Genomic DNA, 14384 nt, shown 5'->3' with positions numbered 1-14384 from the left:
CTGTAAATACACCTTCAGATCCTTTGACTTTCTGCAATGACCCATTTTTGCTTTTATATTTGAATAAAGAAATTCAAATAAAATTTGGAAATATATAGAGTAATCTTAAAGGAAGGAGCAGAGACCTCACCATATTTGCCGCTGGCATGCTGGAGGATGGCAAGTCTCAGCTGGGTGGACCCTCGCCCTGTCTTTCTCTCAGTTCAAAGAGCTGTATTGCCCACATTTGCACCTGCTTCTAGAGGACAACCTACAGTAGAGGGCTGGAAGAAGTGGGGGTACAGAGGCTTAGCCAATCTTCTCCATTTAAAACAACTCACGAAGAGCATCGGCTCCCCAGCTCTCTGTCCCGAGGTTGAGTCTTGCTGGGCTGCATTGTGTTCAAAATCTCCCTTTACCAGTTCTGCTTCCTTCCCCCTCTCACACATGTAGATCACACAGCACCCCAGAGTGAGCTTTCCCCCTTCTCATATCATCTGAGAGTCTGCTTCCCAAGTCACCTGATGTGTGGAGTTTGTCTGGGTGGGGTCCGGAAAGTCAGCTCTAATGGGCACATTTGGAGCAGGGTCTTTATCAGTCGGCTGGCCAAGAGGCCCACAGTCCTGGGAGGAGGTAGAGCAGGGTAGGTGCCAGCTTGCCCTGCTCTTGTCACTGCCAAAACCTCACCATGGTGACCTGCAAAGGTGTAAGCAGAGGAGGGATGTACCCCGGCATTCTGGAAATAAGTTGGTAAGGATAAGAACTACGGGTTGGGTGGCTCTTGCTGGGCATTAATCCTTCGGAGAAAGACAATGCAAAGTGAAGACTGACTGATCACACGTGAAAGGTTATGTATGAAAGTCAGAAGACTTCTGGGCAACAGTGCAGACTGTTACCTCCTAGACGGGAGCGAAGAAAAAGCCGAGGACACAGTTGGGTCCAACGAAATCATAAAGTATCAGTGCTACAGAGAGGATTGAATTCTCAGCTACACTGCATCTGCTCTACCAGAATAGAACCCTGATGGGGAAATATGGGAGAGAGATTCTGAGCTGTAGGATAGGGACATTGGGCCCGAGGCTTTCAAAGCCCTCTGGGCACTAATGGGCTGCTGAGGACAACACACAGCTTTGCTACTCATCTCCTAATATGGCCTCTCGACCCAAAGGAGAAACAATAAAAAGAGAGTCAATTCTATGGAAAACTGACTCTCAGTAGTGCTTGAAGAGCAATGCCCAAACTGCAAAATCACTGGGAGACCAAGGATAATAATCTCCAAATCCAAATGCACATCCCTATGCCATTCCCTCCCACCTTCACCAACCATAGGAGAGGGCAGGAGAAAAAGACAAGGGCAGGAAGCCAAGGAGCCCGAGAATTACTTGGAAATCCCTCCACCCATATTAAATCAAGCTTAATTTAGAAAATTTGGAAACGTGTCCTGAAGATCAGGACACAGATCATAGGAAGGGGTTTCAAGGTATGCCTAACTTAAGTGGTTTGGCCCAGGACCCCCAGAGTCTGTGAATATGTGGTACCTTACATGGCAGGAGAGCCTGAATGGTAATTAGCTAGGGTCTAGAGTGGGTCATTAACTGTGTCCAGAGTATCTGAGTGGAGCCAATTTAATCACAGAGACCCTTCCTAGGGAAGGAGGGAGGCAGGACAGTGGGAGCCGGAGGCATGATGAGCACAGCAGAGGTCACAGGATGTGGGGCCCTTGGCCAAGGCGGGGCTGCCTCTAGTAGCTGGAGCAGCAAGGACACACACTCTCCCCCAGAGTCCCTAGAAGGAACTCGGACCTACCACCCCAGTTTAGACTTTCCTGTCTAGAAATGAATGGAATGAACGTGTGTTGCTTTAAACCACTAAGCGTGTCCTAATTATTACAGCAGCAAGAGGAACCTAATACAAGGAGGCAGGGAAATTTTAAAAGGATAGGTGTGAATAAAAGGGACAGGCAAGATTTAGAATGCATGACTTCAGGGGTAAAAGTCAAAAAGAAGGAAGAGGTGCAGTTTCAAAATTGGTGAACTGGAGAAGGAAAAATGGAGGAGGCAAACTTGGGGTCCTGAAAGAAGAACCAGAAGATCAGAGGACTCACAACCTCTCTCCCAGTGTACAAACCAGACTACCAATGCCAAGTCCCGGTAACATACGCAGTCATGCTATACTGAGAGAAGGGAGCTCTTTTAAGCTAGAAGTATTGTGAAACACCTCAATACCATAAACATTAAGAAAAAGATGTGCATCTTTATATCAGACCCATTGGATCCAGAAGGGATGGCAGTAGTTGGAGCCCTGGAATGCCCAGGGGAGGCTGTGACATCCTGGCACAGCAGGATCACATAGGCATCCTGCACATAGCTCCAGCTGCCAACCCAGACAACCTTAAAATCTATTTTCAGCCTTAACACACGGGAAGATTGGCTAGTTCATGAACAGTGGAAGCACCAGAAGTAATGCCTATGGTCTGAGTCCCAGTGAAAGACCAAAGACTAAACACCAAACCCAAACTGGTCCATAGGAGAATGTGTGGACTCGTCTCTCCCTGCTCTCCTGGCTCAGTACAAGCCCGCCCCTGCGGGTCCTGGGCCAAACCACTTAAGTTAGGCATACCTTGAAACCCCTTCCTATGATCTGTGTCCTGATCTTCAGGACACGTTTCCAAATTTTCTAAATTAAGCTTGATTTAATATGGGTGGAGGGATTTCCAAGTTCATATTTCATCTCCAGTTCATATTTCAAAAAACATGGGTTTTTTGAAAGCACTGAGAAATTTGGAAAACTTCTAGCAGTCGTGACGATGAAGAAAATGAGAACTGACACATTTCCAGTATCAGGAATAAAATGGGATATCACTGAAAACCCTACAGACATCACAAAGATAACCAGGTAATATTAGGAGCAGCTCTATGTGCAGAAATTTGACAACTCAGAGAAAAAGGACCCAATTTCTCAAAGGCACAGCCTACCACAAGCATCCAATATGAAATGAGGAATTTGAGTAGCCCTCGCTATTCAGATTCTTTTCAAATCAAAAAAAAGAATGGTGGAGACCCAGGTGTTTCACAGGAAAAGTCTTTCAAGCATTTACAAGTGAATTAAAACCAAGTTAGGTCCACAAAATAAAGTTAATAGAAGAAGCTTTGAAAAATCGGAATATATAATCCAGTATAGATGATATCAGGAATTATTAATTTTACTAAAAGTGTAATAGTATTGGTTTTATAGAAAAAATGTCATTAATCACATGACCACAGAATTGTGGACGCCATTTGCAACTGGATGTGCATCCATGACTAATTAAGCAACTTCTACATACCTCTAGTTTTAAGAGAAATTGTTCATTTTCCTCTTCCTATCTCTATTGTCCCAGCCAGCAGGGATATGAACACTCGGTGACCCAGTGTTGACCCAGCCATAAGGACAATGTCATAGGGCATGTGAGAGGAACATGGGCCTTTGAAAGATCTTCTGGAGCTAAGACTCCTGGAAACCTGGCTCAACCTCCTCCTGATGTTACATGAGAGAGAAATAAGGAATGTTTTGGTTGTAGAAAGAGGACTGTGTAGTTCCTTGGGACAATGCCCCACTGCTATAATTAACACATTTTTTTTTATATACAGGTTGCTGGTCCATCTTCAGGGACTCAGGTTTCCCTAGACTATCAGCTGGCCTAAGGGCAGAAAATCTTTACCATCTGTCCTTCATTGCTCCCTGAGTCCCTTCTGTAAAATTCCAGGTCACAGGGTTGGTTAAGCAGGAAAGGAGACCAGAAATGAACTGGAATTGGCATAAAGTAAATGTGCTGTGTGCGATCATGAATATTGTTGGTTTGCTGTCACAAATAAGGCGAGACAGGAGACCCCAGGTGTGACGACACACAGTCACCCGGGAGCCTGGTTAAGACTCAAAACTCATGTCCTCAAGGTGCCTTTCAGAATTTCAGAGTGGCAGGTACAGACATTTGCTGGGGTGATGATGGAAAGGTCTAGAAGAGATAGAGACCAGGCCCAGATGAGAAAGAACAGGAGGAGGGGGTGGCCGGCCTGGAATGATGACTTCATCACTGTCAGGCAAGGGAGCAGGGGCAGGATGCTAGAACAGGATCACTGAGGTCTCACCCTGGTCCTTCTGGTGGCAGAGGCCACGAGGGTATGGTTTTTGGTGACCGCGGGCTGCCCGTCATGCTGCACCTGGCAGGTGAACACCACATCTTCCCTGTGGGCGGATGAGTTCACCGGGAGCCAGCTCGTCCAGTTAAAGGTCCCCTCCTTGTTCTCTATGAGGTTCGAGGCCGTCGACGCCATTTCTGTTCGGGACACGTTTCCGTTCTCCTAGCAGGTCAGCTGTAGGCGCTGGGGGTAGAACTTCTTCACTTGGCAAGTGACCTTCACCTGGTCCCCTGCCACGGGTTCCTGGGAAACCTCCAAGGTGGGCGGAACTGAAAGAGCACAGAGCAGAAGCTCTGACCTCATGGAACAGACCGACCACGGGGGAGGGGCTCGAGAACTCAGCTCCCCCCACACAGCAAGGGAATCACCCAGAACAGGGCTAGGCATGCAGCTGGTGCTCAAACACTGAGGGTAGTCTTCGCATATGAATGAAACCCTTAAGCAGAGTGCCCAGCACACAGTAGGTGCTCAAGGACTGGTAGCTCCTATTAGGGTAAGAATGAGTGAAATCAAGATACTCAGCCCGTGGCATGCAGCGGGAATAGAATAATTAGCAAAATAAATGACATCACCAAGCACACGGTGGCGTGGATTACAGCAGGTGCTCAATAATTGGAATTGCTTTGGTAAAGTAAATGGCCTACCCAGCACAGTGCTTGGCACATGATAGGTGTTCACCCCCCAGCTGCCATGAAAAACCATCGGAGGGGACCATACATCTAGGTGCAGGGTGACTGGGAGGGTCTGTCAGGAGTCAGACTCCAGGCAATGGAAGGCCTGGGGCAGAGAGTGGGGGGAGGGGCAGGCTCGGAGACTTGGGGGCCAGACCCGGGCTTGGGCTGGGGGTGAGGGGCATCTACCTCAGAGGACCTCAGACAAGTTGGCAGTCCCACGAAGAGGAGGGCCCCCCTGCAGGGTCACGTGGGTCACCTCGCAGATGACCTTGGCGTGAACGTCCCCTGGGGCCAGCACCAGTCTGGTTGTGCTGGAGATGCTGTAGGAAGTGCTGTTTCCCTCCGGGTCCATGGTGGTCTGGGAGGCTGCCAGCTCATTCTCATTTTTGAACCATCTCAGGGTGATGTTTTTGGGGGAGAAGCCGTGGGACTTGCAGGTGAAGTTGACGGTCTGCTCAGGCGAGGCCCTGGCCGTGGGACCCGACACCATGGGGGGAGAGGGTTTGGCTACAAGAGGAGCATTTATGAACAGTAAGCATGACTGTGGTCATCAGCACTAAGGGTACGTGTGTGACACTGTGGAGAACCTTCCGCCCTTCTGATCGTGTGGGGAGGGCCGTGCCATCTCCTCATCCCACAGAGGAGGACCCGAGGTTCCAGAGCTGAACTCTGAGTCGGGGAGCTGGGCCCAGGTGCAGTTCCAGGCCGGAGTTCAAGTCCCCCTTCTGGTCTCTGTCAGGTGACTTTCCACCGATCTGGGCACAGGAACGACATTTCTGATGGGTCTCACTCTTGGTATCAACCATCCTAGCCGCCTCCCTGCAAACCTCACTGAGTTCAGAGACCCTGTGCAGCAGTCCCTGCAGGGGAAGCAGGGGTGGGGCGGGATCCCCATGGAAGCCGGGACCAGGCTGGCCAGTCCATGGGAGGTGTGGCCGTGGCACCGCGTGGCTCTTCCTCTGTGACATGGGACAGCATGCATTTCTCCTTCCCGGGGTTGCAGGGAGGGGCAAGTAAGGGAATGCAAGCAGTTTTGCTTAGAATTTATCACTGAAATGCAGATGGAAAGGAGCAGATGAATCACAAAATGGCTGACAGTAACCTCAGCCTCCTTATACTGTTAAAATCCCCCTCAGATTATTCATCTCAACCCTACTCAATAGAGCCTGCTTGCCCCTGTTTAGCATCATGGCTTTGGAAATTATTCCCTTTGATCCCATATCTGTACAAACAAAGACAACTTTGTGGGTACCAGCACTCCGCCTGGGTAGTCTCTGTCTCTGCCTCACGAAGGAGCCAACCCACTTTGGTCCAGTTACAAAAGGGCTGCTCCTCGCTCCTCACTGCCTCCCAGGGGACTTCCTGTGGCCGCCAACTGTTTCATTACAACAAAGCAAGTGTCTCACCTTCTCCAGCCTGACAGTTCCCGCCACACTCCTATTCCCTCTGAGATTCTCCACTGCAAGCACATATGGGGAGGGGTTCCTCAGGGTGCCCACTTTTACAACAGAGGGAAGTTTTGTGGTCCCAACGGCTGAGTCTAGAATATGCACTCTTGCTCAGGGGACCCAAAACACCCTCCAGGATGTGCCTCCCAGTAATCCTCAGTCTGCAGAGCCAGGCATGGCGTGCCCAGTGTTGCTGGAATTGCAGGGGCCCTATGTTCTGTCCAGGTTCCTGCCCCAGGTTGCTCTGTGAAGGAGCAAGACCACACAACAGTGAAAGACTCCTGATGCTCTTACATGTGAGGAGCCATGCCCTCCAGGAACAGGCTCAACACTTTACAAGATGTTTGCATATCTGTCTAATCTGGGGGTACAAAGCTAGTCCACCTCTCCCTGTGAGTTTTCTTAATGCTTACTGTTGAAAAAGAGAACAATACAAGATTTACAAGAGTTTCAAGGACAGGGTTGGAACTTTCTCCCACTTTGGCCAGCACAGTGAGCGTGCAGAGAGCAGGGCTGTGAGCCAGGCTGTGGTTCCCTTCCCTACTCAGGCCATCTCTGCTGAGCCTCAGTGTCCTCATCTGTAAAAGGGGCTGAGATGGTCCCTTCTGACTCCATCCATTCTCATCCAGGGCATCAGCTGTGTGGGCAGCTTGGGGAAGAGGAAGGAGTGTTCTCCTAGGAGGCACAGATCTGCTTGGTGGTGGAGCCTCGTACTAGTGCTGGTGCCCAGGCATGGGAAGTTCCACTGGGAACTTCTATAACACGTGCACAATCAGGATACAGCCACCTTCATGCCTATGTGCAGGGCTGTGGGGAGTTTCAGTCACTATTATGTGAGTCAGTCCTGGAATTGCATGATACTTTTCTGGACAGACCCACAACAAATGCCCAATCTCTGGCATCTTCTCCAACCTGGGCTCTCAGTGTAAACAGTGGGCCTGTGCCTCTTCTCACTGTGATTCTTCTGAAGCTGAGAGAAAGAAGACATTGTCCCACCTCCCTGCCCTGAGTGCATTCGTCCACAGAAGGGAAGGGAATGTAAGCTTCATGAGAGAGGAGCCCTTGTCTGTTTTGTTCCTTGCTGCTTCCCCATCACCGAGAGCGGAGCCTGCACACAGCAGGTGCTCAGTAAGTGCTGAGTAGAGAAGAGTCAGCCACATGGAGGGGAGCACTCTCTGGAGGCAGGAGTAACATTGGGCCTTACGACTGAGCAGATCACTCAGACTCTTAGTCCTTCATCCTGGACCAAGAGGGCTGGTCAGGATTGGAAAAGGTAAGAGTTGTGGAGCCAGCAGACTGGACTTCTAGATTTTCCCACCGTTTTCCAGCCATGTGACCCTGAGCAAATAGCATGACCTCCCCAGGCCTCAAATCCCTGATCTGTGGAAGGGGCTGAAGTCAGGAGCACCCACCCCAACACCCGATACTTAGCTGTTGCTCAGACAATGGAGGGCATTCTTATTGACTTGTTGTCACAACCGGGGGCAAAGGAGGCACACGCCATACTCACCACTCACTATGAGTTGGGTGCCTGGTCCAGACTTAAACTCCACATCAGGGGTCCCTTTCTGGAACTTCACACAGTAGTAGGTTCCGGCGTCTGCTGGGGTGATGTTACTGATGCGGATGGAAAAGTCCCGGTTGTTTCTCTTTGTGGTGTCTGCAACCTTTGTCACTCAGGGGAAGTGGCCTCCTCTGAAACTGAAGATTAACTCCCGGGCTGGCCCTGTTCCCCTGAACCGCTCAACTGGCCCAAAAAGGAACAGGGATGTGATGGTACAGGGCAGAGTAGCTGTCTTTCCGGCTACGACAGATACTGACTTCTCAAGCTGGATCACCTGCAGCTCTGTCTCACCTGCCACACCTGGAGGGAAAACAAAGATCATCCTGACGTGATCCTGGATGTCTCCTCACGTGTGTATCCACAACACCTCACTGACTGAGTGCACATCATGAGCGGGCCTTGACCTCGGCACATTGCATGTACGTGGCATGCAGCCCTCACCACGAGCCTGTAACGTGAGACCGTATCACAAATGAGGATGAAGACACGGAGACACTCAGTGATGTGGCACAGAGCAGGTTTGACTTTGCAGTTGGATTTCCCACCTTGGCGACTAGCCAGTGTCTGGAGACATCAAGAAATATGAAATCATTCCTTCTTACTTGAAGTGTCCTAAAAACCAGGCAGGGATTTAAATCAGAGGAGCAGACTGCTGTGGCATGACTCATACACCCAGTGTTCTTTTCCATTTCTTAACTACTCCTCAGGGAGAAAATCTGTGGTTCACCCTCGCAGAGTGAATCCATGCACTTAGCAGTATTTGCAACCAAACATCCTCCTGAGGAGGGCACGTGGGAGATCTTGGGTGTGCCAGAACATCAGGTACTTTGGTTTCTAAGTCTGGAGAAGAAGATTAGGGTCGGCAAGCTGAACTGCTAGGACAAAAATGGGAAGAAAGGAATGCACCATGGAGAGAGAAATGGAGGGAACATGGGAGGGAAGGGGTCAGAGGGATCAGAGAGTCAAGAGGGGCCAAGGCAAGGGGAAAACTCTACCATTTGTGTATCTATAATCCTCCTATTTCCATCTCTGGCCCAGGCCTTGCCTCTGAACTATGATTTGGATGTCCAAAAACACCATTTGACTTTTTCGTTAGATAGAAGTAAACCTGTCACAGTAACATGTCCTAAACCGAACTCAGTTTCCCACACATGCTTGCATATCTCAGCTGAGGCGCCTTTATTTTCCCAGATGCTTAGCTCCCAACCCTTGGGTGCCTTTCTTTCCCACCTCAAGTCCTATGCACAAGGACACCTAAGGGCTCCCCTGCGGCATGCACTCACAATCTGACCTCTTTCCCCTTCCTCCTGGCTGCTGTCTTGGTGCTTTTCCTCGTTTGCTTGGATGCAATGAGCTCTTGAGTGCTCTAGCTGCTTCTATCTATGCCCCGTGGTACTCCATTCTCAAACAATTGCTAGAATAATTTAAAACTCATGCCAGATCATGTCACTTCTTTCTTCCAAACCTTGCAATAGCCACCATTTCATTCAGAATAAAAGCCCAGATCCTTGAGCAGAGCAAGAGGATTCTACTCTCATGCTGTCCAGGAAGGCTCTTCCGCCAGAAAATCACATGGCTCACTCCCCCATCTTCTTACAACCTTTGCTCAATTCTACCTTCTCTATGATGTCCACCCAGGCTGCTCGTTCAAATATGTCTTACTCTGAAGATTCTCTCATTGTCATATCCAGCTGTACTGTCATGTGTTTTCCTTCACACTCCTCACTTTCTGTATTCTACGTTATTTACTGACTTGTTGTGTCTATTGTCTCCTGTCCTTTCCTCCACTATGATAGGACTTCTACGAAGGCCACTTCTTTGTCTCTCTTATTCATCAATATGCCCTATGTTCATGTAACAGTTCTTGTCCCCTAGTAGGTATATAGTTAATATTTGTATAATGTCTGAATTGCCCAATGTGACCCCTTTCTGACACCATGAAGTCTATTTTCAGTGGAGAATTTCTCAGGACATTATATCAGACCTGAGTTTCCCACATAGATGACTCGGAGGAAAGAAACAGTTGCATATACCCAGAAAGCAGAAGCATCTGAGAGAAGCAAACTACATATATTCTTCACCACACCAAACCCTTCCCCACACTGATCGGAAGATCTGTAGAAATCTCATGGAATGGAAGTGGGGGGGCCATAGGGTTTGAAAAGAGCAATGGTTAGACCTGTGAGATCTAGAATTAGAATGCCTAGTTTCAAATCCTAGCCCTACCATTTATATTGAGTGACCTTGGACTTTTTTGTGCCTCCTTTTCTTATCTGCAAGGTAGGGGTAACAAGAATGTCTACCTTGGATGCAAAGATCACATGACATAATGGACATAGGCATTTCCAGGTGTGTGTGGCACATGGTGAGTGCTCAGGAATTTAGAAAGTTATCACTCATGAAATTTCCTGAGTCATGGAGACATCAGTGGACACTAGATGAATGGGATCTTGATATGCATATGGATATAATTACAGATGCAGACCACACAGGCAGGAGTCTCCAAATGTTTATCCCCTTCTTTCCTAGCCCACTTGAGTCCAGCATGGAGGGGTCTCTAAGGTAGTAATGCACAAAGTTTTACTCATTTTACCAAGAGAGAAGTTTGTTTAACTTAAGAGCTTGGTCGAGAGTGAGAGGTAGGTTTAGAGAATTAAAGTAGAGGGTGAGTAGCTGAGAGACAGGGAACCAAACATCTGTTCAATGTGCATCTCATGTAGACTGTATGTGATATGAGGAGAAAAACCAAAGTGTTTGCAAAAATCCCATGTGTGTGGGCACATGCATGGGTGTACCCTTCCCTATGCCCACTCCTATGCACACACACACACACAGGTAAGTTCATTCCCTGTATATGGAAAGTGTAGCCTAGCATGCTAGTATACAGATTGTTTTGAGGATTAAGTGAAATTATAATATATGTTAAACTTCAGTAACAATTTTGGCATATTGGAAACTTCTAGCACATCATTAACAAAAGTTTGTGAGTACCCACAGCACAAGTGGAAATCAGTAGACCTCTGAGTGTGATAAGTGATGGCTATTTTTCCGTTTGCCTCTCTGTGTTTTCTGATGTTTCTGCAATTAGCCCCCACTGAGGAGCCAAGCAGCATAAGATGGTGAACGGAATGAACTGTTGATTTGAGTGGCCTGGACAGGAATCCCAGCTGCTCCACTGACTCAGGGAGGTGACACTGGGCTGGTTCCTCTCTCTGCCTCAGTTTCCCCATCTGCAAATCTGGAGTACAGTCTGAGCTATCAGGCAAGGATGTTGTGAATATTAGATCAATGAACACACACAAAGTTGTCATTGTTACCAATTGCATCGACTATTTGGATGCCTCTGGTAACCAGCTGCAGGCGATGCATCCATAGAGGAAATGCTCAGATCCCTGACTTCATGCTCTCAGATGATACCCAGTCCGTGGCCTTCTGTAGACGGTCTGCATAGCACATCTGTGCTTACCTGGAGGCCCTAAATGTCCAGGGGCAAGGAGAAGTTGAGGAGGCAGGGAATGGGGAGTCTCCCCCAAGGCAATGCTTACCTGTGAGTCCCAACAGCACAGCCAGCAGCAGATAAGGAAGGCAGGGTCTGGAGGCAGGGGCTGACATTGTGGAGGCCTGAGGATCCAGCTCTCTGCAAATGTGTGTACTGGGGAGATGGGGCCTCTGTCCTGTGGACAAAAAACCCCACTCCTCCTGAGATAGAAGAGGAAGTGTCTATGATGCAGTGATATGGCTGTGAAACAGCAATCTGCTTCTGGATTGTGAAACAGAAGTCAGGCAGAGAAGGCCTCACATGGTGAGAAGGGCCTTTTCTTACTTTTTTTTTAATTTATTTTTTTTATTACGTTATGTTAGTCACCAAACAGTACATCATTAGTTTTTGAGTAGTGTTCCATGATTCATTGTTTGTTTATAACACCCAGTGCTCCATGCAATACATGCCCTCCTTAATACCCATCACCAGGCTAACCCATCCCCCAGCCCCCTCCCCTCTAAAACCCTCAGCTTTTTTCCCAAAGTCCATAGTCTCTCATGGTTCTTCTCCCCCTCCAATTTTCCCCCCTTCATTTTACCCTTCCTTCTCCTAATGTCCTCCCTGCTATTCCTTATGTTCCACAAATAAGTGAAACCATATGATAATGGACTTTCTCTGCTTGACTTCTCTGACTTAGCATAATCTCCTCCAGTTCCATCCATGTTGATGCAAAAGTTGGGTATTCATCCTTTCTGATGGCTGAGTAATAATCCATTGTATATAGAGGCCACATCTTCTTTATCCACTCATCTGCTGAGGGGCATCTTGGCTCTTTCCAACAGTTTGGCTTTTGTGGACATTGCTGCTATGAACATTGGGGTGCATGTGGCCCTTCTTTTCTCTACATGTGTATCTGTGGGTAAATGCCCAGTAGTGTAATTGCTGGGTCATAGGGTAGCTCTTTTTTTAACTTTTTGAGGAACCTCCACCCTGTTTTCCAGACAAGTTGTGTCAACTTGATTTCCCACCAACAGTATAAGAGGGTTCCCCTTTCTCCACCTCTCCAACATTTGTTTCTTGCCTTGTCAATTTTTGCCATTCTGACTGGTGTAAGTTGGTATCTCAATGTGGTTTTGATTTGAATTTCCCTGATGGCTAATGATGATGAATATTTTTTCATGTGTCTGTTAGCCATTTCTTGTCTTCTTGGGAGAAGTGTCTGTTCATGTCTTCTGCCCATTTTTTGACTTTTTGGTTTTTTAGGTGTTGAGTTTAAGAAGTTCTTTCTAGATCTTGGATACCAGCCCTTTATCTGTAGTGTCATTTGCAAATATCTTCTCCCATTCCGTGGGTTGCCTCTTTGTTTTGTTGACTGTTTCCTTTGCTGTGCAGAAGCTTTTTATCTTGATGATGTCCCAAAAGTTCATTTTCACTTTTCTCTCCCTTGCCTTTGGAGACGTGTCTTGAAAGAAGTTGCTGTGGCCGATGTCGAAGAGGTTACTGCCTATGTTCTCCTCTAGGATTTTGATGGATTCCTGTCTCACCTTGAGGTCTTTCATCCATTAGATTTTAAGCTAAAGACTGTAGTTAGAGATACAGAAGGACACTGTATCATTCTTAAAGGGTCTATCCCACAAGGATAGTTCCAAGAGGATCTAATAATTGCAAATACTATGCCCCAACATGGCAGCAGCCTACTGCATAAGCCAGCTGTTAACCAAAATAAAGAGACATATTGATAATAATACATTAATAGTAGGAGACCTCAACACTCCACTCTCAGCAATAGACAGATCATCTAAGCAGAAAATCAACAAAGAAACAAGAGCTTTGAATGACACACTGGACCAGATGGACCTCATAGATATATACAGAACATTCCACCCTAAAACAACAGAATACTCATTCTTCTCGAGTGCACATGGAACTTTCTCCAGAATAGACCACACACTGGGTCATAAAGCAGGTCTTAACTGATACCCAAAGATTGAGATTATTCCCTGCATATTTTCAGACCACAATGCTTTGAAACTGGAACTCAATCAGAAGAAAAAATTTGGAAGAAATTCTTCTTACATTTCAGAGAGAGTGGACAGGCTCAGCAGAAATGATGCTTTCTGATCGCCTGGGGCCTCTACTGTCTGTACCGGGCTCCTCCCCCCATCTTGAGGTCTTCATGGTGATTCTCTACTTGGGAGGTGCAAGCCAAGAAACATCTGCAATTGGGCCTCTGTCCTACCTCCTGAGCCCAGGACACTTGGGGGTGGCTGGCTTGTGGCCTCATTCTGCACCAGCCTCCACCAAGAGCTACTGAGCTGAAGGAAGAAATGGGTTCATCAGGGCTTAAAAATTTTGGGGTCGAATGAGGTGTGCTCCAGAAATGACTCCCTATTCCAACCCTTTATTTATGGAATGGTAAACTTAGCCCACATGCACAGTGCAGTGTGGACCTCAGAAATTGTATGTGCTTAGGGTGTATGGTTGGTTCAGTTGGTGGAGTGAGCAACTCTTGATCTTGCGGTTGTGAGTTTGGGCCCCAAGTTTGGTATAGAGATTACTTGAAGAAGAAATAAAATCTTTAAAAAAAAGAAGTTGTAAGTGCTTGCCTCCAACAAAAAGCATCCTTTCCTCCATTCTTCCAGGAGAGGAAGTGGGTTTTATGTCCCAGAGATCACACTCCCAGGTATTTATCTGAGCAAAATGAAGACCATGGCTTCACTCAATCTCTGCGTGAATGTTAGAGCAGCTTTCTTTGTAATGGAAAAGAATTAGAAACATGCATAGTGGCCAGTGATAAGTGAATGGTTGAACAAACTGGTTCATTCCTACCAGGAACTATTACTCAGCAATAAAAAGGAATAACTTGTCTACATGTGCGCAACTTGTAAATTTCCAAAGGCATCATGTGGAGTGAACAAAATCAATCTCAAAATGTCCACACTGTGTGATTCCACTTCCACAACATTCTCCAATTTATAGAGAACAGATTGGCATGTGCCAGAGGTTTGGGTGGTGGGGCTGGCTGTCACTAAGAGAGGCTAGCACAAGGGTAAGCTCTGC

General features: G+C 47.5%; 1 pseudogene across 1 annotated transcript in view; it reads right to left on the bottom strand.

Moving 5' to 3' along the window:
- LOC114203865 (signal-regulatory protein beta-1-like) overlaps positions 1-11567 on the bottom strand; it is a 65110-nt pseudogene extending 53543 nt beyond the window's left edge. Inside the window, exons 1-5 of the transcript XR_015768994.1 lie at positions 11389-11567; positions 7790-8143; positions 5018-5338; positions 4107-4426; positions 501-675 (exon numbers count right to left, since the gene is read on the bottom strand). The product of XR_015768994.1 is annotated as a signal-regulatory protein beta-1-like (transcript). The remainder of the gene's footprint in view (positions 1-500; positions 676-4106; positions 4427-5017; positions 5339-7789; positions 8144-11388) is intronic.
- Positions 11568-14384: the final 2817 nt, after the last annotated feature.

Source organism: Eumetopias jubatus, unplaced genomic scaffold (assembly GCF_037043125.1).
Source record: "Eumetopias jubatus isolate StellerSeaLion01/CBP00866 unplaced genomic scaffold, mEumJub1_p1.0 scaffold_9, whole genome shotgun sequence".
NCBI lineage: Eukaryota > Metazoa > Chordata > Mammalia > Carnivora > Otariidae > Eumetopias > Eumetopias jubatus.
The sequence above is the reverse complement of the archived record's forward strand: the minus strand, read 5'-3'. Positions and strand labels throughout refer to the sequence as shown.